Raw genomic sequence first — 22,885 nt, 5'->3', positions numbered from 1 at the left:
TCAGGGTTTAATACACAAGAGCTTGTTTTGTAACGGAGAAACCTGTAATCTTAAAACTCAGAGAAGGAGTTTTTCTTCTCTTCTATCTGTATTTTATCTTGTTCTGGAACATTTTTATCTATAAGTTTGGTTTTACCTTTATTTGATTTAAAACCTAATACTAGACAGAAATATTTTATTTTCCTTAATACTTCCGACAAAGAATCTATTGGATCTTCCACTGTGATAACTAAGTCATCTGTGAACGCTTTCAATTTGTAGGCTTTATTACCTACCTTAATTCCTTTAATTTCATCCTCCACCCTTATATTCCTTGCTAACATGCTTGATCGTTAATATTGCAAGTGGATGCCCCAATTTGCCTTAAAAGCATTAAAAATCTAAACTTGGGGCGATGGCCAGTTCGTGCACAAAGAAGCAAAAATAGATGGCAAACACACATTCACCAGCAGAAAGAAAACTCTTGAGCCACTATTAAAATATCCACAGGGAAAAGCAGCCTGTTTCAGAACTTGAGGGGTATTTCTTGACAGTCCCTTTAAGGAATTCCATCTAAATGCTGCATCCGTACAGCAGAATACATTAGCAGTCTCCCACAGTAACCTGAAGGAAACAGGCTGGCATTGCCAGTAGGGGCTCCCATTTTGCAGGCGCTGGAAAGTGGAGTGCAGTCTTGTCACATCCATGATAATCTGACTGGCCACTGAACTGCTGCATTAAGTGGCCAAGATAGTAGACGTACAATTTTCTCACCTTGCTGCCCATTACATTTATAAAATGCTTGGGAGAGGAATTTTGGGGAACAGAGCTAATAGGGTTTATTGACATTCTAAACAGCAGTTTGGAAGAGCATCAGGGAAAGGTGGTATAATTCTCCCCGCCTGCCGCTCATGTTGCTTACTTTCAGTAATTGCTTGCTGTAGCCTTGTCCTTGAACAGTTGTTGAATATACAATCTGGGCTCCTGTAGAAAGTCCTTTTTACAGAAAGGCTGTGTAAATGCCCTGAATATATATGCAGGCAATCCTAATGTCTTCTGCTCTGCGGCTGATTCTTTTTCTTTACAAATTGGCTAGTGACTAGTTAGCACATGGAGAGAACCCAAAGATAAAACGGTAAAAGAACTGATTAGGCATAGCAAATGTAGATGCATTCGGTCAACAGACAATGCCAGGACCTCCCTTGCCTCTTAGAGGCACTTGGCGCTGTTGTTTTTTTAAAGTGCATCCCAGATCCTGCCTTTTTCACAGGTCATTAAAGCCATTTGCAGCTCCCAGCTTTCGGCCTAAAAGCATCTCATCATTTCAAAGGGGAGCATCTTGTCATCTCCAATGCTGTCACATCGAACCTGCTGTGATGCATGTACCTGCATCTAGATGAATTTGGGGAGTTAATTAGATATAACAGGATGCAACAGAATATTAAATCAAAGCAGTGGATTCCTCCTAGTCCTCGCCCCTCCCCAGCTGTGATGTGAGAGTTTCATAATCCCCCAACTAAAAGCTTCACCTTTACATATCTAAAGTTCACCAAAGAGGCAAGCTACAAAAAGCAATGATAGGCATTTGGCACATCTCCTGTTCCTTTATAATTGCAATCACTTTGCTGACCTTTTCTTTCCAAGGCTGAGATGAGGAGTGCGGGTGGCAGTAAATGGAACTGCAGGTTTGCAGCAAAAAACAGTTGTGGGTGGCACCAAATGGCCAGTCTCCACCAATACTCCTCTCCGCTCAAAACACACATACGCCAAAGCATTTTTTCAATGATGTTTCTGAATACACATACAGATAAATTTAAGAGGTGGACAGTATGTTTGAAAAGGAACAAAGGCCAGTGTCCATCATGATAGAATGCACATCCGCCATGCAAACTGTGAAGCCAAGAGGAACCCAGTCTCATGCCATGGTGTGAATGACTGTGATTATACCTGCCTTCCTCCTGTGTTTAACAAGCACTGTGAAGTGGAAAAGAACCAATGTGTACTGGATAGAGAAGTGGATTTGGATTAGGTGACTGAGGTTCAAATCCCTGCTCAGCCATGTGTGGCCTTGGGCAAGTCACTGACTGTACTCAGATATCACATTCTCTTGTTTTCCAAACAAGGGGCCGGATTTACGTAGGTTTGATGAGGCCCTAAGCTACTGAAGGTAATGGGGCCCTTTATATGTCCAGCTGTGCTTTGTCAACAACAAATTGTCGCTGTTTTTTGTGTTGAATATATGCTATATGGTAATTTATGGACCTAAAGGTAAAGGTAAAGGTACCCCTGCCCGTACGGGCCAGTCTTGACAGACTCTAGGGTTGTGCGCTCATCTCACTCTAGAGGCCAGGAGCCAGCGCTGTCCGCAAACACTTCCGGGTCACGTGGCCAGCGTGATGAAGCTGCTCCAGCGAACTGGCACCAGAGCAGCACATGGAAACGCCGTTTACCTTCCTGCTATACAGCGGTACCTATTCACCTACTTGCACTTAAGGGTGCTTTCGAACTGCTAGGTGGGCAGGAGCTGGGACTGAACGACGGGAGCTCACCCCGCCGCGGGGATTCGAACCGCCAACCATGCGATCGGCAAGTCCTAGGCACTGAGGTTTTACCCACAGCGCCACCCGCGTCCCTCTTATTTATGGACCTAATAGGTATCAAAAGCCATTAGCACATGCAGAATGTAGGCACCCTAAATACAGAAATGAGCAAACCAGTGATATTTTAGGGAGCAGGCTAGCAGGCAAGGCCCGTTACTTACATCATAGGAGCCTACACAGCACAAAACACTGTTGCTGCATGTAGGGGTTTTTATTTTGTTTTTTATTTTATATTCTGGAAATGTACATCCAGTTTTTTCCCTTTGCATTTTTTTGGGGGGCCCCCAAGAGAGTGGGACCCTAAGCTATAGCTTGTTTAGCTTATATGTAAATCCAGCACTGGCTATGCTAGCTGGGGCTGATGGGAGTTGGAGTCCAGCAACTTCACAAGTTCCCCATCCAACCATGGATGAAGGATTGGGAATAAGGCATGTTTGTGTGTGTGTGCGCCCTTTCCCCACTTTTTCCATCCCCTTCCCCTTGCATGCCCTGCTCAATAGAGAGTCCTGATCAAAACACAATTTGCATCCTGTTTCAGAAGGATCACTCGTATCAAATTTTCCCAGTCACAGCAAACAAAGCAGGAAGTGTTCTGCTCTACTTTGAGTGTGCCAGGAGAAGGAGTTGCATCTCAAATAATCCAGACTGTAGATTGGAGGATCAGAGAGCATGATCCCTGAGCACGGCCACAATCTCTCAACTAATCTACCTCATGGGTCTATTGCGATAAAGTGGGATCAGCCTTGAACTCCACAGAAGATTGGCATGCTACCAATGTGTCAGAAATAATATATGAGACGCCCACAGTCCAGTTTGATAAGGCGTACTCTTCTTGCAAACAGTTCCATGGAGATAATGGAATTACCTGCCATTATGCGTGGCTCATATGCCATCACAGTGTTCTGGACGGCAGCCCGGAGAACTCCAATCCCCAACCATTAAAACCAATTAGAGATGTGTCGTTCATCTCAGTGGGATCTCAACGCTATACATGGAATATCTGCAATAATAGAGAACAGTCAGCATAGACGAGTTTGCTGCTGCCAAAAACATTTCAAAGTGTTTTGTAATTAGAACTTCATTATTTATCTTTCTGGGTGCTTTTAGATCGGCAGCGGCGATGCCGGTCTCTCGTCTGACAGCAAAATCAAAAGGTACAGGGTGCTGGGACCGACAGCTACAAAAGATGAATACCCAATTTCCAAACACGTTCGCTTGAAGGGAAAGCAAGTGCAAAAAGAAAGAGAACATAGGCACTGTTGCCATCCTGTCATAATACGCACACCCCTAGCCAAAAGGTATCATGAAGCCATTTCACATCTGACTGCCTTTGATTTCCCAGCCTAATGGACCAGATTCTGGGATATAAGGGAGGATTGTAAGCCCTTAATGATGTGAGTTCAAGTCTCATTCATTCTCTTCTACAGAAAGGCTCCCTCCTGTTTGCCAATCATCCGTCATCTGCCTCATCGACCCCTTGCATTGTAGGCCACAGAAACTGGTGTTTCCTAGCTAATAGGCTGGCCATCCATCTCTTGAAGACCTTCGGATTTGCTAGTTATTTAAAAACTGAAAGAAAGTGAACAAATACTACCGGGAGCATTCCCATACCGAAGCAGTGCTAATTCTAATCAGGATCAGGATTATGTGAGGCTTCTGCAAAGGTATACACAAAGCTCTCACTTAAAATAGGGAGTGGAAGTGAAATGAATAGTGTGAGTCTAATAGGAGGATGGTGTATTCCTGTTGTGTTTTATGATTTTCCTGATATCGTAAGTGAGCCGGAACTGGTCTGTGACCGTAATAATAAAATTCAATTCAAGTATGATGGGAATCAGGGAGCACAGAAGCAGGTACAGGAAAACATGAGCTTTTAAGAAATTCCAAAGGAAGAACTTTCAGGAGTTGGCAATTGCAAAGACCTGTAGGGCAGTTCAGAACATTCTGGGTTAAAACCACTTCCAGGCTATTAATGCAAGAAAGGGGGAGAAACAATAGATTTGCCTTTCATAATAGAAAATAAAGTTGTTGTTGTTTTAATAAAGATATTAGGATGAGGTTAGATTTAAATTTTATTCTGTTTCTAGGAGTGTGTTATATATAAGATGCAACCACAAATATGAAGAAAGCATCATAATCTGGGGGAAATCACTTGGGAGATGATATACAAACTTGGTGAAAATGAGAGGGGGAGATTGTGTTAGGATATGGAGGTCAAACTCTGGATCAGGTCCATTTAGTCCAGCATCCTGTACTCACAGTGGCCAACCAAATGCCTGTGGGAAGCCTGCCGGCAGGACTTCAGGTGCAAGAGTACTCTCCCCTTCTTTGGTTTCCAGCAACTGGTATTCAGAAGCATTGCTGCTTCTATCTGTGGTGACAGAGCATAGGCATCATGGCTAGCAACCATCGATTGACTCTCCTCCATGAATTTGTCTAATCCTCTTTTAAGAAAGCCCAGCAGAGACTCCATCTCCTCAGAGTATTGCGGAAAAACAATGTCAGTCAACATCTGATGATCTCCTTCTACTGGTCAACAATAGAAAGTGTCCTTTCATACTGCATCACGGTGTGGTACGCTGGTTTGACATCATCTGATAGGAAGTGCCTAAAGAGGGTGGGGAATACAGCACAAGATATTATGGGCTGTCCTGTAAATCTGCTGGATGAAATAGCAGTAGAACGTTGCCTCAGGATAGTGAGGAAATTCTCAGGGATGATTCACACCCTGGCTGGCACTTTCTTGATCTGCTGCCCTCAGGCAGAAGATTTAGAAGCATGATTAGTCGCACCAACAGGGTAAAGAACAGCTTCTTATCTGTGGGCTGTTAGGCTGCTGAATGAAAAGAACAGGGCAACTGACTTTCGGGTTTGGTTGGTGTGTGTCAGTAAACGAGGGGAATTAAGACTAAGAGAGTTGAGTGGGGGTGCTCGTGTAACCTCACTGTATACAAGTTGTACAAGTGACAATAAAGTATTTCAATTTTAAAGCCACCCAACTTGGAGGTCAGCACTGTCTTCTGTGAGAGCAAGTTCCAAGGGTTAACTATGCACTGTGTGAAGAGGTACTTCATTTCATCTCTCTTGAATCTTCCAGTGTTCAGCTTTGTTCGACCTCCATGAGTTCTAGTATCATGCAAGAGGGAGGAAAACTAAAAAGGAAGGGGAATAGAGCTTGAGAGAATGGAAGGGGCAGGGAGGAGCTGGGAAGTATGTCCCCAAGGATTCAGGAGAGTGTGTGTGAGAGATGGTTGAGGGAAGGCACGGGCAGACATTGGTCTTTCAAATTTCAATTTGGCCCTGTGTGAGGCCAAATTTCGGGGCCTCCCACCCCTCACCTTCCATTTGCTCAGTTCACCACATCATAGCTGTGATGCCCTGCAGCACCCTCTAGGCCCAGTGCAAGGGAACTGGTCGCGTTGTCCTATATCCACAGGGAGAAGAAAATCTGGCAGAGAAGTCTGGGAAACTAATTACAATAAGAGAAGATGACCTTTAAAAAGATAGGAGCATCAATTTAGGATCCTGAGAAGAGGGTTAAGATTCAAAAGAGCTCCACATGGATAAAGGAGAAATTAAACTGAAAAAAGCCCTCAATGAATTCATATTTTTAGAGTGGCTTTTATTATTTTTATTTTTATTAACAAGCCATGACTGCATAATAAAATTTGGTTTTTTTTTAAAAAAAGAAAACTTTGTAATAACTGTGCCGTGATGCTCTCAACTCAACAAAGGGATTTGTGACTTGAGCATGGATATCTAATCTATAGGACCCCTTGATGTTTATACATGCACATATCCTTCCTCAGTTACCTTGGCAACCACTCCCAGGGAACTAGCAGGGTTATTCTTTATGGCTTATTTATCCTTCCCTTCCTCTGTGGAGCTCAGGGCAGTCACTGTGGCCTCCTCGCCCTTATCACAACATCCTTGCAAGAATGGTGGCCGTCAGGCTGCAGCCAGCGACTCCCAGCCCAGGAATGTACAAAGACAAGGAAATGTTTCTTACCTTCCACTTTTTACTCAGTATTTACAGAGAGAGGCTATAGAACCCAGACTCTTGGATAATGGCATTGTCCTGAGTGAATCTCCACCCCCCGTCTCTCCCACTTCCTCATTTGTCAATCTCATCGTCTCTCCTACTGGTGCTGCTACGTGCCCTCTGTCTTTGAGCTTTTTGCTCTCCTACTTTCAAGGCTCGCTGGGTTCCGGAAGAAGGGTGTGTGATCTGGAATGCTTTCTAAAGACACTGTGTCCATCATCTGTCACCCCCCATGGTGCTTCTTCCTCCTCCTCCTCCCCCATTATTTCCCAACTTTTCCTCGTCATCTGCCTCTGAGCTGTGACCTCCCTCAAACCCCTTGTTGTAATTCTGAACCATCTTCTTTTTTCTACCTCCCTGGAAGGGTCAAGCTGGGGAGGCGGTCTCCACCGTTCCTCCTCTGCCCATTCCCTGACAGTGGTTGGCTCAAAGTCAGCCAATGAGCTTCAAGAGGAGTGGAAATTTGAATTGAGGTTTTGCCCAGCCTCTGTCAGGAATGGCCCCTCCCAGAGCGACAGCGGGGACTCTGAGGGGGAGGGGTGGCAGACTGGGGAAAATACAGACTCGGGTTACATACGCTTCAGGTTACATACGCTTCAGGTTACAGACTCCGCTAACCCAGAAATCTTACCTCGGGTTAAGAACTTTGTTTCAGGATGAGAACAGAAATCGTGCTCCAGCGGCGCGGCACCAGCAGCAGGAGGCCCCATTAGCTAAAGTGGTGCTTCAGGTTAAGAACAGTTTCAGGTTAAGAACGGACCTCCAGAACTAATTAAGTACTTAACCTGAGGTACCACTGTAGTGGCTTGGTTCCTTCCCATCCCATCCAGGAATGCAGGCTGTAAAGTCCCAAGATAGTGTAGGTCAGATGGAGACAGGCGAGGCATCAGAGGAACTGCAGCCTTTAGACATTACTCTGAGGAGGGTGGAGGGTGGAGACTGATTCAGGGGTGGAGGGAGTCCCCACAGGCTTGCAGAAGGGGCAGAGCCCAGGCTTGGCATCAGGCCAACAGGAGGTGGGGCGCCCGATGGAGGATATCCTGTTGGCAAAGAGCCCGCCCTTCAGTCGGGTCAACGTCTTCCCAAGAGGACTAGAACTGGGTGCTTGGCATGTAACTACTGCGTAAATACTAATATATCTAAGTGCAATGAAACCGTCAGCTTGCCTCATTCTTGGCAAGGGACAGACATCTGGAATACTGACAGCCTCATTGGAAGGAAAGAACTTTTAAAAAGAAAAGAAATTAAATATATAACTTAAGAAACTCATTGCCACCAGATGTTATCATGGCCATAGATCCTTGAAGAGGATTACATACATTCATGGAGTCATAGGAAAGATATCATCTGCTGTTATTTGTTATAGGAAAGATCAGATGTTTGTCGTGTTTATAGGATTTCTTATCGGAGGGGCTTATAACAATTTGACAGTTCAAAAACAGAAAGTTACAAATGGTATTGGTGTATATCAGGTATTGGGATGTAAGAGGGCACTTTATTCTGTTTTGCCCTTTATTCATTGAACGCAGCACTGATTCCGTTCTGCTGCAGTTTGTCTTCTGCCTAAAACATGCTTTTTTTGTCTTGCTGTCCAGTGTGGCAGCTGCATAACTTCTGCAATTAATTGTTTAAATTATGTAACGGCATTGTCATTATGTTACTCCACCCCATTCATTTCAGTGCAAAGGAAACCCAGTGCAAACGAGGGGAGTAATAATTAGTTGTGTATCGTTTGCTGACTGAAAGCAGCAGCAACAGCAAATACTCGTTGCATTGACTGGATTGATTTCCATTCCACACAGAGGATGAATAAGGAAATATTATTGGCAATTTTTGCTCCCATTTCTGTGGTCATTGGAATTCTCCAACATACCTCTTGAGGTACCAAAAGCAAAATTGTGGATAAGCTCAGGGGAAGACTACAGCCATCACCCCTGCCTCAAAAAAGCAACCAGCTGGTCATTGTGGGAAACACAATACTAGACAAGATGAACTCTTGGTCCGATCTAGCTAGACTCTTTTGTTCTAATAAGAGGGCTCAGCCAGCCACAGCCCACCACAGAAAAGTAATTTTTCTTCACCATCATTATCAGCACACAGTCACAGGCTGCTTCCGACAGCCTTTGTATTGAAATCCCTTCACTGCGCAACAGAAAAATTCAAATTGTAAGATATAAATATTGGCTGTAGAACAATAGCTCTGGAAAATGTTGCTACTTGCAGTAATCTGCAATTAGCGACTGGAACCATTTCTTTTGTTGGCTAACTGGAAGAGATTTGTGTGCACAGACAATGGATTTGGCGTCAAACTCAAAGCACGCCTTGCTAATTTATACTTTTAGGTGAAGTGTATCTCTGGGCCAGCACAATGTCAAAAAATGGTTGGAGGATGAGCATTTGATTCCATCAAGTACTGTCTGTTGCAGACTCCTTTAATGAATGTATCCAGGAGCCATTATCGCTGAGCAGCAAAAGAAGGATTTACAGATATTACATAGTGCTCCCATCCCTTTTGTTAAACTCTGGTTTGGCATTGAGAAGGTAGATAACATTATGGAAAACAAAAGGAGTTTTACATCATTTATCAAGCAAGAAAGCTTTAAGCCATTTGTTCTCCACTTGAATATGTGCCTCATCTGGCATTGTTGCTGGAGGCGAATTATTTGTGTATTACCTGTTCCTGCTTTCTTTATTTGGGTTGGGGGAGGTGAGAAGGTTTATCTCCCCCCCCCCAAAAAAAAGAAACATGTCTTTCTTTTGAGCATACCACACTTTGAGGAGCTGGTAAATTGGTAAATTGATCAGACACATACAGCCAGTGGCCTGGTTTGCACATCACATTAAACTGTAACTAAAATAAACTATGGTTTGATGTGAAATTGTGGGTGCTTTGCTCCTCTCCAACTCCTGCAGCTGCTGCTGTGCTGTCCAGCAAACCATGGTCTGGCTGCTTACCTTGCCTGAACCTGAACAAAGCACAAGATGTGAAAGAGAAAAAAATGAACCACAAGACCAGGTTTGGATGACAAAGCAAGGTAGACCATAGCTTGTTTCCTTGCAGGGGGGCAGCAGCAGAAGTGGGCAAGGATTTCAGCAGTGTACATTAGCACACTGCCCATTCTCCGGGAAGAAAACATCTCCCAGTAAAACTCACTTTGTCACCCTTTGCAGTTTTCTTCACGGCACCAATGTACCATACCCTCCAACATTTCTGTGATGAAAATAGGGACACCATAATCAATAATAATAATAATAATAATAATAATAATAATATTTATACCCTACCCATCTGACTGGGTTGCCCCAGCCCCTCTGGGAGGCTTCCAACATATACAAATAATAATAAAAATTAAACATTAAAAAACCCCTTCCCTATACAGGGCTGCATTCAGATGTTTTCTAAAGGTTGTATAGTTACTTATCTCCATGCATCACATAACTCCGTACCCTCCGATGAAAATAGGGACATCCTTTTTTTTTTTAATGATATTTTATTAATTTTACAAAAGGAGAAAAAAAGTTACAATAAGACAATAAACATCAAAACATCAACAAACACCAACATTCAAATAACAAAAATAAACAATAATCAAAAAAGAGAAAAAAGAAAAATATTACAGACCTAAAAAAAAACTTAAGAAAAATTTAGCATAAAAATAAAAAAGGAACTCTTTTCAAATTCATATCCTTCATAACCTTATTTTCCTGACTTCCACCCGCCCTCCTTTCTTGTATTCCACTTTAAATTTAATTCAGCAAATTCATTTTTATTAGTTTTATCCTTTAAGAATTCCTTCAAATATTATATTATATTGTTCAGATTTTTGTCCAATATCTATCCCTTCTTTCATACTCTTATTTATCTTATTCACTAGAACCTCTTCGTTTCATTTCAATGTCCTCAACATTCAAAAATTTTACAATGTTTTTGTAGATAGCTTTTAAACTTCTTCCAATCTTCTTCCACCTGCTCTTCTCCTTGATCTCGTATTCTGCCAGTCATTTCTGCCATTTCCATGTGATCCATTACTTGCATCTGCCATTCTTCCAAGGTGGGTAGATCTTGTGTGAAAACAGGGACATCCTAAGGAAAGTGGGACATCCTGGGATCAAATCAGAAACTGCGACAGCTTTTGTAAATCCGGGACTGTCCCTGGAAAATAGGGACACTTGGAGGGTCTGACGTACTGTTTGTCAATAGAAGAGGCAGGGAGAGTTGTGAGGATTAATTAACTATTTTCAACTCTTTGTTACACTGAGGTACTGATAAAACACCTGCCCTGTTAAAGCGTCCCATCTTACGAAGCAAAGGTATATGAAAGTGCTCCTAAAATTACTTCTGCTTTAAAAGATGGAAAACGTGTGTGAGAGAGAAAGGGGGGTAACCTCCAATTCCTCTCATCTAATTATGTCACTGATACATGAGTCCTCACAGCTGTCACTTTTTAAAAGATGCTTTAAGTTCAGCACTGATAATCACCCGGTCTGCTTTTATTTATTTAACTTGTTTCATGAAACTTGCTTGCTGCCTGATGGTAAAATAATAAAAAAATCCCAAAGGGGCTGCAAAATAAAAATAAAAAATTAAACAATAAAATTCTGTCAAAACAGTTAAAAGCCGCTATTTAAAACATACAAGAAATAACTAAAACCAACAATGAGCTAAAATCAGATTGAAATGCACACTTTGTTAATGCAGCTCTTGTTTAAGACAGAGAGATGGAGAAGTGTTTGGGTCATATCAAGTACAGTGGTACCTCGGGTTAAGAACTTAATTCGTTCTGGAGGTCCATTCTTAACCTGAAACTGTTCTTAACCTGAGGTACCACTTTAGCCAATGGGGCCTCCCCCTACTGCCGCCACACGATTTCTGTTCTCATCCTGAAGCAAAGTTCTTAACCCGAGGTACTATTTCTGGGTTAGCGGAGTCTGTAACCTGATGCGTCTGTAACCCGAGGTACCACTGTATTCCTTTGCGGTGACTGTCATCTGATTCAAGCAGGGAGAAAGTCAGATTCTGGAAATGGCTGCAGCTGAGGGATGTTCCTGCAGCTCCATGTTGCTGGACCACAACTCCCATCTTCCCTGACCATTGGGCACACTGAACAGGACTACTGGGGGTTGGAGTGCAACAAAGACCACAGGTCCCCCCACCCCCTCTGTAGCTACCCAAAAGGTAGCTGGCTCTTAGAGAACTGTGTGCATTTGGATTTTCAGCATAGAGATCTTTTGACTTTACTGTTGTCTATGCCATAACATGACACAAAGAAATCATGATAGAAGAGTTAGATAAGCCCCTCTGAGTTTGGGTCATTTTTTAACTATTATTATCATAGAAAAATGATAATTATTGACTTGTTGGAGAGAGTTAATTGACTGCGAATCCAGGCAAGTTCTTTTGAAATACAATGTTGTTTAGTCATTTAGTCGTGTCCGACTCTTCGTGACCCCATGGACCAGAGCACCCCAGGCATTCCTGTCTTCCACTGCCTCCCGCAGTTTGGTCAAACTCATGCTGGTAGCTTCGAGAACACTGTCCAACCATCTGGTCCTCTGTCGTCCCCTTCTCCTTGTGCCCTCCATCTTTCCCAACATCAGGGTCTTTTCCAGGGAATCTTCTCTTCTCATGAGGTGGCCAAAGTATTAGAGCCTCAGCTTCAGGATCTGTCCTTCCAGTGAGCACTCAGGGCTGATTTCCTTAAGAATTGATACGTTTGATCTTCTTGCAGTCCATGGGACTCGCCAGTATCTCCTCCAGCACCATAATTCAAAAGCATCAATTCTTTGGCGATCAGCCTTCTTTATGGTCCAGTTCTCACTTCCTTGAAATACAATAGGTTCATAATATGCCAAAAATAAATCAAATTATTAATTATAGATCAATGAAATAATGATTTGTGGATTGATTACATTTCTTCAGAAAGTGCAGCAAGAGAGAAATGGTTGAACAGAATAACAGCAAAACATAGACCCAGAAATCCTGAGGGGAATATAAACCCTGAGGTAAATTAAACTACTGTTGAGGATGATAAAAGAGGAGCCCCACTAGGGAAAAATAAGACAGCAGTGGCATGTCTGTGTGTACCCAAAATGACATTTAGATGTTTATAATGCTCTACTGTACTATTAATTTGTTTCCCACAAAAAAATCTAATTTTCATTTTGACAGTGCCATGAGAAACAGCTTTGATTGAAAATGACTGTCCATTTCCCCGCCACTTGGGCCATGTAATATAACTTGACATTTGGCTACAAAGGTGAAAATACTGTGTCCCAATTCAAAGGTTAACATGCCACTCAAAACCCACTACTAAACAATCAGAGCTCCATATCATTGCCATAACACGTGTAAAGAGAAAACTGCATGGGTTGCTTAGATTGTGCAACTTCCACTTGTGCACTTGACAAGCGGCAATAGAGTGGCTACCTCAGAACTGCTTAAAAAGAGAAAAGGCACCAATGGAAAAGGACAGAAGAAGACACCGATTTGCATACAGTGTGTATATGTGTATATTGGGGTGGTGCCTCCCAATTTATTCTGCTAACTGCCCCCCACTGCATCTGCACCACCTCTCATCATGCTATAGTTCACAGCGCCATCTGTGACCACTGAAACTACAGATTGATGGCATTTAGAGCAAATATATATAGCAGGATATATACACAAATTTAGAAATCAATAAATAGAAATACAATTTACCTCGTCAAAGTGGGGAACAAGACTGTGTGCCTGCTCAGTCTGCTCTCCACGTGCCAAACCTGAAGGCCCTTGCTCTCCCTTTTTATGATTCTTAATCTTTAAACCAGACTTGGATCAGACAGCTCCTCAGATAGAGGACTGTCCTCTATAAAGCATGAGACATGGCCACTCTATGCTGCACTGTAAAAGTCTAAGACTCTGGAGCTGAGCTTTCAGGCAGTAGCTGTGTCCATTAATTTCAGGGAGTCTACTCTGAATACGACTTCATTGTATAAAGAAGCTTTAGTTTTCTCTCTCTTGTTTTGTCTTCATATCCAGTGTTCCTACCATCTGCCCCTCAGACTTAAATGCCCTACCTCGGCAAATTCTTTTTCAGTGGAATCTATCTGGACTGTGATCTCCTTTCAAAGGGATTACATAAGGAAACATGCTTTTGTAAGAAGCGACATTCCTGGTGATGGATGGTAGCATATCGCAGCAAAATTGGAAAGATACTCAGGATGAACTGATCCATTAAATCACCATTTTCTGTAAATACATTTCGCCTATCAGATGGCTTTCTGCTACCCAGATTATATTTTTCTAACCAACAGGTGTCAGCAATCATACTTGTCTATAACCCTGAAGCTAGGTGGAAGGTTGGAAATACAACTGAAATCAGAGCTGCTCCCAGGGGTTGGCAAAGTAGGCCCCCGCTGTGGGCACAGCTCAGGGAGCGGCCACAAAAATCACCTGTTAGACTATGGAGAATATGATGTATATATTTGTGGTGCCGTGATGCTGCTGTCATGGCCAGGGCAAATGTAGGAGAAACTTCCAGTCCTTCTCACACCACGGCACAAAGGGGTGCAGTAAAGTGATTTTTCCCTCCCAGGATGCGTGTGCTGATATGGCTCCTTGCCTCTGAGCCTAATCTTATATGTGTTTAGTGAAATGTAGGTTCATTGGGACATAAATGAGCACAGGGTTTTAACCATAACAGAGCAAAGTGCTTTCTGAAGCCACATCATTGCCCAAACTATTGTATAACCTATACTTGAGATGCGGGTGGCGCTGTGGTCTAAACCGCTGAGCCTCTTGGGCTTACCAATCAGAAGGTTGGCATTTCGAATCCCTGTGATGGGGTGAGCTCCTGTTGCTCTAGCCCAGCTCCTGCCAACCTAGCAGTTTGAAAGTATACCAGTGTGAGTAGATGAATAGGTACTGCTGCAGTGGGAAGGTAAACAGCATTTCCGTGTGCTCTGGTTTGCATCATGGTGTTCCGTTGCACCAGAAGTGTTTTAGTCCTGCTGGCCACATGACCCGGAAAGCTGTCTGCGGACAATCACCTGCTCCCTCGGCCTGAAAGCGAGATGAGCGCCACAACCCCATAATTCCCTTTGACTCGACTTAACCATTCAGGGGTCCTTTACCTTGTTTACCTTTACCTTTTATAACATATAGTAATAATAATAATAATTAGCACTTTAGAGTATGTTTGCTTCAGAGGTAGAACAATATTCTGGTTCTGATAGCCAATGTACATTTACTTTGAAAGATGCTCCTGCGGGTTATTTCAATTTGGTCCATTGCCTTCCCCTCCCCCACCTCCTCACGCTCCATGCAACATCTGTCACCAGACACCTTCATCCATGATGTGGGATGTCATTTATTCCATCTCTTTATTAAAAGCAAGCTTTCAGCTAGCATACTTTATTTTTTTATCAGCCTAACTTAATGTTTTTATTTGTGTAGCCAAATAAAGGGAAATGAACAAGAAGAGCACGTTTCTCACGCTACAGAATACCCATTCCGCATTTGTAAGAGCTTGAGGGTTTATTGGGTATTTTGTGTTTTTATATTGTGATTTTATGTTGTATCTGCCCTGAGACCTGCGGGGATAGGGTGGTATACAAATTTAATAAATAATAAGAATAATTGATAATTTAGTATGGAACCTCCTCATCTTGGAAGCCCTGCCTCTTGAGATCAAGCAGGCACCTTCACTGCACTTTTTTCAGCGCCTACTAAAAACATTCCTCTTTAGACAAGCCTACCCAGATGCTTAGAATGTCAAGGCCATTTTTCTCTGTTTTGTATGCTTTACAGTACAGTTGTGGATTTTTCATGATTTTATTCTTTTATCTTTTTGTAAACTCTTTTGAGGGTTGGTTGGTTTTTAACACTCAAGCAGTCTATAAATTTTATGAAACAAATAAATAAATTCTTAGGGTTTGCTTATTTCATATAATAATTAGTGGCTAAAATTTTACAACTAGCTGACAATATAATTAGTTGAATACTTGATATTGGGCAGAAAGAACCTTATCCTTTTCACCTTGTGATTGTGTGGGAATGTTGTGGAGAGTAGGAGAGGATATATTGATTTATTATTATCCTTCCTCACTCACGCTAGTGAGTCAGCAGAGTACATTCCCCTGTATATTGCAGGAAGCTACTAGTTGGTAGATTCGTTTGAATCGCTTGAGTTAAGTGATCCAGTCTGGCTTGTCCAGACTGGATTGTTCCTGGTAAATTCCCCTTTATTCCCTCTTAAAACAATAAAGACACAACAGGCTTCTTTAAAAGTAATGATAAGAAGTTTACTTACATTCAGTTCACAGTATGATCCTGAAGGCAGGCTTTAGCTTGTACTTACAGAAGAGAGTGTGAGTTAATCCCATATGAGGATTAAGCCCATGTGCTACTGGCTGAGAGCCAGCAGACAGCAAAATGTATCAAGATCAGAAGAGAGCAGCAAAAGAGAGGAAGATAGCTGTGTGACTGGCCCCTTTACAGGGTCTCACCCATCACCCTGGTCACTAGCAGGGGAGAATGCTCCAGACAGGTGTGACAGGAAGTCCTCCTGCCTGGAGTAACATCCCCCTGTGTGTCCACTCTGGGCAAACAGGAAATGTTGTACTTCAGTCTATTTATAGGCTGTGCAAATTTCACATGTGTTCATGCATATGTTCAATCCCATTTCTGCAATAATCTCTGATGGTGATAATTAAATAAAATCCAAGCCAAAAAAAACCACCATATTTAAATGCACATTTAAATAAACATGTATAATAATATTTACATGTTCATTTTATCACAAAATGCTGTAGTTTTGGATTTAATTTCACTTAGGCATTTCTAAACATATTTTATCCTAAAATATACATTTCAGTGTATTTTTTTTAGTCAGTATCTGTATTGCAAAATTCACAGATGTGTGAAGTTTGAAGAATAGTTATGCTCTTAAGAGTTTATTAAAATCATTCAAGTCATGGCAAGTAGAATAATTATTGTCAGTGCTTTATTTTGGGGGGAAACCCTTAAGGAACTCGGCTAATAGGGTATTGGGTAAACAGGCAGGATCGCAATGGCTCTTATCAATACTTGACCTAAAGAAGGAATAACATGCATGGAACTGTGACAGATTTAGCAGGCCCTCATAATTGCATCTGCTGAATTTGTTTTGTTATCCAATTGCCGCAAAGTCTTTTATTTCATCACTTCCCATCTGCAACTAAGTAGAACAGCTGCCATTGTAATGGTGTTCACCATTTTAAATCATGCAAAAATGCAGGGGGAAAATAGAAGTCATGGGTTTTTAATGGCTTTGGAAGTAATTTAGATGAATGTTGAACCTGTTGTGGAGTTTGTGAGGCTCTGCTAAGCTTGGGGGTGTTTTTTTTCTGTGGCTGCTATGATATTTAACTGCAAGAGCGTGCTGTACTTGAAAATTCAGAAATCTCATATTCCTATTCTGTTTCAGGCAGACCCCTCTTCCCCTCACAGAGATACAATTCCCAGAGTTTCCTATGGAGGAAGATTGATTGCTAAACAGCTCTGGGAACTGCAGTTCTGTGAGGGGAATAGGGGTCTCCTAACTACTCTCAGCATTCTTAACAAGCTACACCTCCCATAATTCTTTGGGGAAGTCATGAAAAGTGGTAGTATAACATTTTAAATGTATGGTGTGAATGTGGCCTTAGTCTGCTGTCCAGTCTGGCAGCTGCTGATGGGCAATGTCAAGTCGTCTCCTGCCCTCTTCCTTCTTATAGTTCTTTATCTTTAAATTTGACTTGGACTGGACATCCCTTCAAATAGAGAACTCCTTCGAACAGAGGACCTCCCTCCACAAAGTGGGACACAAGACCATCTTTGGAGGCACCGAGAGAAACGAAAACTGGCACGGAAACAAATGGCATTACTAGGTTACATTTTAGAAAGAAAACTTAAAAGGTTTGGACTGCCTTGTTATTGCACTCGGGCTAACACTTTCATTAATCATAAATAGAATATAAAATGAAGATTGGAGGAGACATAAAAATGGAACATAAAATCATAAAATGATTCAAATGTGCCCTTAGCAGGAAGTTAAACTGGCAGGCTGAGGCTGAAGGGGCCTCGGAGTCTATATAATACTAATGGATAGTTATTGCAAAGGTGTAACATGAAGGTATTCCTAAAGTTAGTGGAATAATGGGAATGTTGAAAGCTAGAAATAAGCAGTTAATGCTAATGTACTGATGCTTTCACATAGTTAAACTTGTGCACCCATTGATTCCAAGATCCAGTATGAGAGATTTAGCATCCAATGTTAGCCCTACTCAGAGTCACCCATTTCAATGAGTGGACATAAGAACCTGCTGGGTCACAACAATGGCCAGCATCCTGTTCTCACAGTAGCTAGCCAGATGGCTGTGGGAAGCCTGCAAGCTAGACATGATCACAACAGCACTCTGCCTACCTGTGATATCCAGCAAATAGTATTCAGGGACATCGTGGTTTAGCTCGGTTCAATAATTTCAGTAGGTCTCTTCTGAATAGGACTTAGTTGAATGCAACCCTTCAGCTGCAATTCAGGGAACAAACTCTGCTGAATATAGTGGAACTTATTAAAGGTAAAGGTAAAGGGACCCCTGACCATTAGGTCCAGTTGTGGCCGACTCTGGGGTTGCGGCACTCATCTTGCTTTATTGGCCGAGGGAGCTGGCGTACAGCTTCTGGGTCATGTGGCCAGCATGACTAAGCCACTTCTGGCGAACTAGAGCAGCATACAGAAATGCTGTTTACCTTCCTGCTGGAGCGGTACCTATTTATCTACTTGCACTTTGATGTGCTTTCGAACTGCTAGGTTGACAGGAGCAGGGACCGAGCAATGGGAGCTCACCCCGTCACGGGGATTCAAACCGCCGACCTTCTGATCGGCAAGTCCTAGGCTCTGTGGTTTAACCCACAGCACCACCCGTGTGGGACTTACCTCTCAGTAAACACACAAAGGATCAGTCAGGTCATAATGATAACAACTGAATAATACTCAATACAACCAACAGAAGCATGGCCCTCGAACAACAGGCTTGTTCCTTGAACCATGTGAATATTGCACAAGTACCAGGATGGTCTGAGGCAGTCTAAACGCAAAAGTAACTGATATGCATGCTGAGATTGGAAAAGTGACTGTCTTTATGAATTCCCACAGTGAATTCTCTGTTAACTCTCTAATGAATAGGCTGAATACCACTTGAATTAAAGATATTTTTATGACATCACTCACGGATTACCTTCATACACCGAATTGGAAATTGGGAGCCTGCCGAACATGTTTTTCACAGCACCACAAGAGTCTGAATTATAAGTAACAAAACAACATGTAATATCAATCAAAAGTGATTCTACAAACATCTGGAGAAAGAAGCGGTGTGTGTGTGTGTGTGGTGTTACTCCGACTGCAAAAGTAAGAAATCAGAACCTAATGGAAGTATATCTAAGCAAGACTGCTGACTCATAACAAACATAACATAACATAACATTTCATCTCATAAGAAGGCAACACTGGAAAACTTCTGGACTATGTGAAACACAGAATTATTCATAGAAAGATAAAGGTATACTGTACTTCAGGCATATTTGCTAGAGTTTAGGCAGCGTTGTTCTCACGGTTGTGGCAAACCTGTACCCGGGTTGTGCAACTTAAGACTGCATCTTAAAGGCTAGAATATTCCTCAGTATCACAAAATTCTGTGCACATCTGAATGTAGGTCTCTTAGAAAGGGCTAGGTTAGAACCAGGGGGAATTTCTGAATCGAGTTTGGTCTTACTTCTGCCTTTATTCATTATGTGGCTCTAGCATTACTTCCTAATGCAGTAACATAGAAAGGAAATTATCAATTTGCAGCTCTTATGCATGGAACACTGCATTATTCATGGATAAGCCAAAAATTCTCTTTAGACTTCAGTTCAAAAATGGATTTTGTTGTGTCTACCATTTTTATTTTACCCAGCAATTTCCTTGAGTGAGGAAAGGAAGCATTTCCCTCTGTCTTAGCTGTTTTCAGAGCAATGAGAGGGAACATTATTCATTTCATTATGAAGCCAGTCCGATAAGGACATTTCTTCTTGATTTCACCCTAGGGACTGGTAGTTAAAACTTAATCATTCATTTATTATGAATTAGCCATGTGGCATACATGGTTCTCTTCTTCCACATTTTATCCTCACAACAACCCTGTGAGGTAGGTTAGGCTGAGAGGCAGTGACTGGCCCAGGGTCACCCAAGGAATTTCATGGCAGCTGCCAGCTCCCAGGACTGCAAGGATCATTTTGTTGTTGTTTAGTCGTTTAGTTGTGTCCGACTCTTTGTGACACCATGGATCATTAGTGCCAGTAAATTCAGCCAGATTTTACCCCGTGAAAGTTAGTGAAAGACACAAGCACGCACGCACGCATGCACGCACGCACACACACACCACAATTTGCTTCCTGGAAACAGGGTAATGACATTGGAGGGCCATTTTGGGTAAGTCCTAAAATGTTTTGGGAAATCCTAAACTGACTTGACCATCTCACAAAAGGTCTGGGAATACTAATCCTTCAGTGAGTGCAAAACTAAGGATTAGTGACTGAATAAAAGACCACTGGGAGCCTTCTTTAAACTTGCCTGTGTTTTCTAGCAGGAATGTGAGACATCAATAATAAAGTATAAAAATGCAAGTTGCTTGTGAAAAATGTGCCATTCTTCTAGAGACAAGAAAAAACCCTGTCCATCTCAATTAAGAATGGGCTGGATTTTTCTGAGTCTTTGTGGGGGATTTCTCAGGGAAAATCTGAAATTCAAAATAACTACATTTCCCAGATACCTCTCCCCTCACAGAGCTACAAATCCCAGCACCCTTAACAACCTACATGTTCCATGATTGTTTGGGGGCAGGGGGAAAGGGGAGATGAAGGCATGTGCTTTAAATGTATGGTGTGCGCACAGCTAAGAAACGAAGACCCCATCTGCACTGCACATTTAATGCAGGTGCATCCCACTTTAGCCAGCCATCGCTTCTCCAAATGCGTGCGCAGCCATAGGAAAACAAATAGGACACGGGTGGTGCTGTGGTCTAAACCATTGAGCCTCTTGGGTTTGCCAATCTGGAGGTTGGTGGTTCAAATCCCCATGACGGGGTGAGCTCCCGTTGCTCTGTCCCAGCTCCTGCCCATCTAGCAGTTTGAAAGCACGCCAGTGCAAGTAGATAAATAGGTACTGCTATACAGTGGTACCTTGGGTTAAGAATTTAATTCGTTCCGGAGGTCCGTTCTTAACCTGAAACTGTTCTTAACCTGAGGTACCACTTTAGCCGATGGGGCCTCCCGCTGCTGCCACACCGCCAGCGCATGATTTCTGTTCTCATCCTGAAGCAAAGTTCTTAACCCAAGGTACTGTTTCTGGGTTAGCGGAGTCTGTAACCTGAAGCGTCTGTAACCCGAGGTACCACTGTAGTGGGAAGGTAAATGGCATTTCCGTGTGCTCTGGCTTCCAGCACGATGTTCCATTGCACCACAAGCAATTTAGCCATGCTGGCCACATGACCCGGAAAGCTGTCTGTGGACAAATGCCGGCTCTCTCGGCCTGAAAACCAAGATGAGCGCCGCAACCCCATAGTTGCCTTTGACTGGACTTAACCGCCCAGGGGTCCTTTACCTTTTTTATAGGCTTAAGCTGCAGAAAAGTACTGGAGCAAGGGGGGTTGGGGGTGGAGAGAGAAGGATTTGTCCACAAAGGAATGAGTAAATGAGCTTAGAAATTAGATGAATGTAGTTTTCTCAGCTAGACCAGTCTTAAGTGCACCAGGTAAATTGCTCAACGACACACCCACCTCTTTTTCCTCCTTGGAGTTCAAGAGTTCTGAGGTGTTAAATAGCTCTTGCTCCAGGCTGCCTTCCCACAGTCCATTATGCACTGAGGGGGAGGCCGGGTTGGAAATGGTGCATAATGCATACTTTAAAGTGAAAGGCATAAATAATACATATGGTGTAGCTATTTGCGACCTTATAATGGCTTCGGTCTTTGACTACAATGTGGAACTACTGCCAGGAAATTGTGTCAGAGAGTGGATGGGAGCTAAGTGATATCCCCGCGGAGGAATAAATGTTTTGTGACAGGGAGGAGCTAATGAAACCCGAACCTCCCGAGTCCTTGCGCTTCCCCTCCCCAAAACATTTTAATTTTAAGGCTATAAAGTGCAATGAATGTTCACAATTGGGATCTGCAGCCAAAAAAGAAGAAGCTGGTAATAAAATGCGAGTGATAAAGGTTCAGACATTACTGGCTGGTAAAGAAAACTGTGAGGAAGCACAGATCCAGGTGCATGAGTAGGTTATACAAAAAAACACCATAAAAACATTGAGCAGAGATATTCACGATAAACAAATATATAAAGATATATAAAGTGATTTGTGACCAAAGTGTGACACTCTCATTCAGATGCATGTTTATTTTTTGGTGACGAACAAAACCAATAATTAAATGTTTAAATCAAAAAGTTTTCCGTTTCTGTCTTCTCCTGCTGCTCTGATTACCACAGCATAATATAAGAGTAGCTGAAGAAAGAGGAAGCAATAATGTGTTGTGGGTCACTGGAATAAACATATTGTTGTTGTTTAGTCGTTTAGTCGTATCCGACTCTTCGTGGCCCCATGAACCAGAGCACACCAGGCACTCCTGTCTTCCACTGCCTCCTGCAGTTTGGTCAAACTCATGCTGGTAGCTTCGAGAACACTGTCCAACCATCTCGTCCTCTGCTGTCCCCTTCTTCTTGTGTCCTCAGTCTTTCCCAACATCAGGGTCTTTTCCAGGGAGTCTTCTCTTCTCATGAGGTGGCCAAAGTATTGGAGCCTCAGCTTCACGATCTGTCCTTCCAGTGAGCACTCAGGGCTGATTTCCTTAAGAATGGATACGTTTGATCTTCTTGCAGTCCATGGGACTCTCAAGAGTCTCCTCCAGCACCATAATTCAAAAGCATCAATTCTTTGGCGATCAGCCTTCTTTATGGTCCAGCTCTCCCTTCCATACATCACTACTGGAATAAACATATAGTTTTAATGATTAGCTGCATTCATTCTTCTAGGATCCAGAGCAAACTTCTCTGAAATGCTGTTTGAATGCTTTAAAAATCCTCTCTCTGAATAATATTTTCACAGTAAATCACTTAATTTTTTTTTATGGCTCTTGTGTGTTCATGTGCACATGCAGACACAGGCCAGTTATAAAAAACATAGTTAAAAAAATAGCCCCCCATATATGGCAATCTTTTACAACTGATG

General features: G+C 42.5%; 1 protein-coding gene and 2 long non-coding RNA genes across 6 annotated transcripts in view; 1 reads left to right on the top strand and 2 right to left on the bottom strand.

Annotated features, from left to right (window-relative positions):
* The window catches only part of KCNH1 (potassium voltage-gated channel subfamily H member 1), a 236,001-nt gene that overhangs the window by 192,594 nt on the left and 20,522 nt on the right, over positions 1 to 22,885 (top strand). The window lies entirely within an intron of this gene.
* The window catches only part of LOC307212088, a 181,782-nt gene that overhangs the window by 141,446 nt on the left and 17,451 nt on the right, over positions 1 to 22,885 (bottom strand). The window lies entirely within an intron of this gene.
* On the bottom strand, positions 794 to 16,198 carry LOC307212041. Of its 2 annotated transcripts, none has more exons than XR_013836759.1 (3): positions 15,912 to 16,198; positions 3,445 to 3,579; positions 794 to 1,078 (listed from the first exon to the last, which is right to left on the bottom strand). It is a non-coding gene; the product is annotated as an uncharacterized lncRNA (long non-coding RNA). The 2 variants fall into 2 exon arrangements; XR_013836760.1 differs by lacking the exon at positions 15,912 to 16,198 and adding an exon at positions 6,393 to 6,705.

Source organism: Podarcis cretensis (assembly GCF_951804945.1).
Source record: "Podarcis cretensis genome assembly, chromosome: 3".
In the NCBI taxonomy this organism is placed as follows: domain Eukaryota; kingdom Metazoa; phylum Chordata; class Lepidosauria; order Squamata; family Lacertidae; genus Podarcis; species Podarcis cretensis.
Note: the sequence above shows the minus strand (reverse complement) of the source record. Positions and strands in the feature narration are given on the sequence as shown.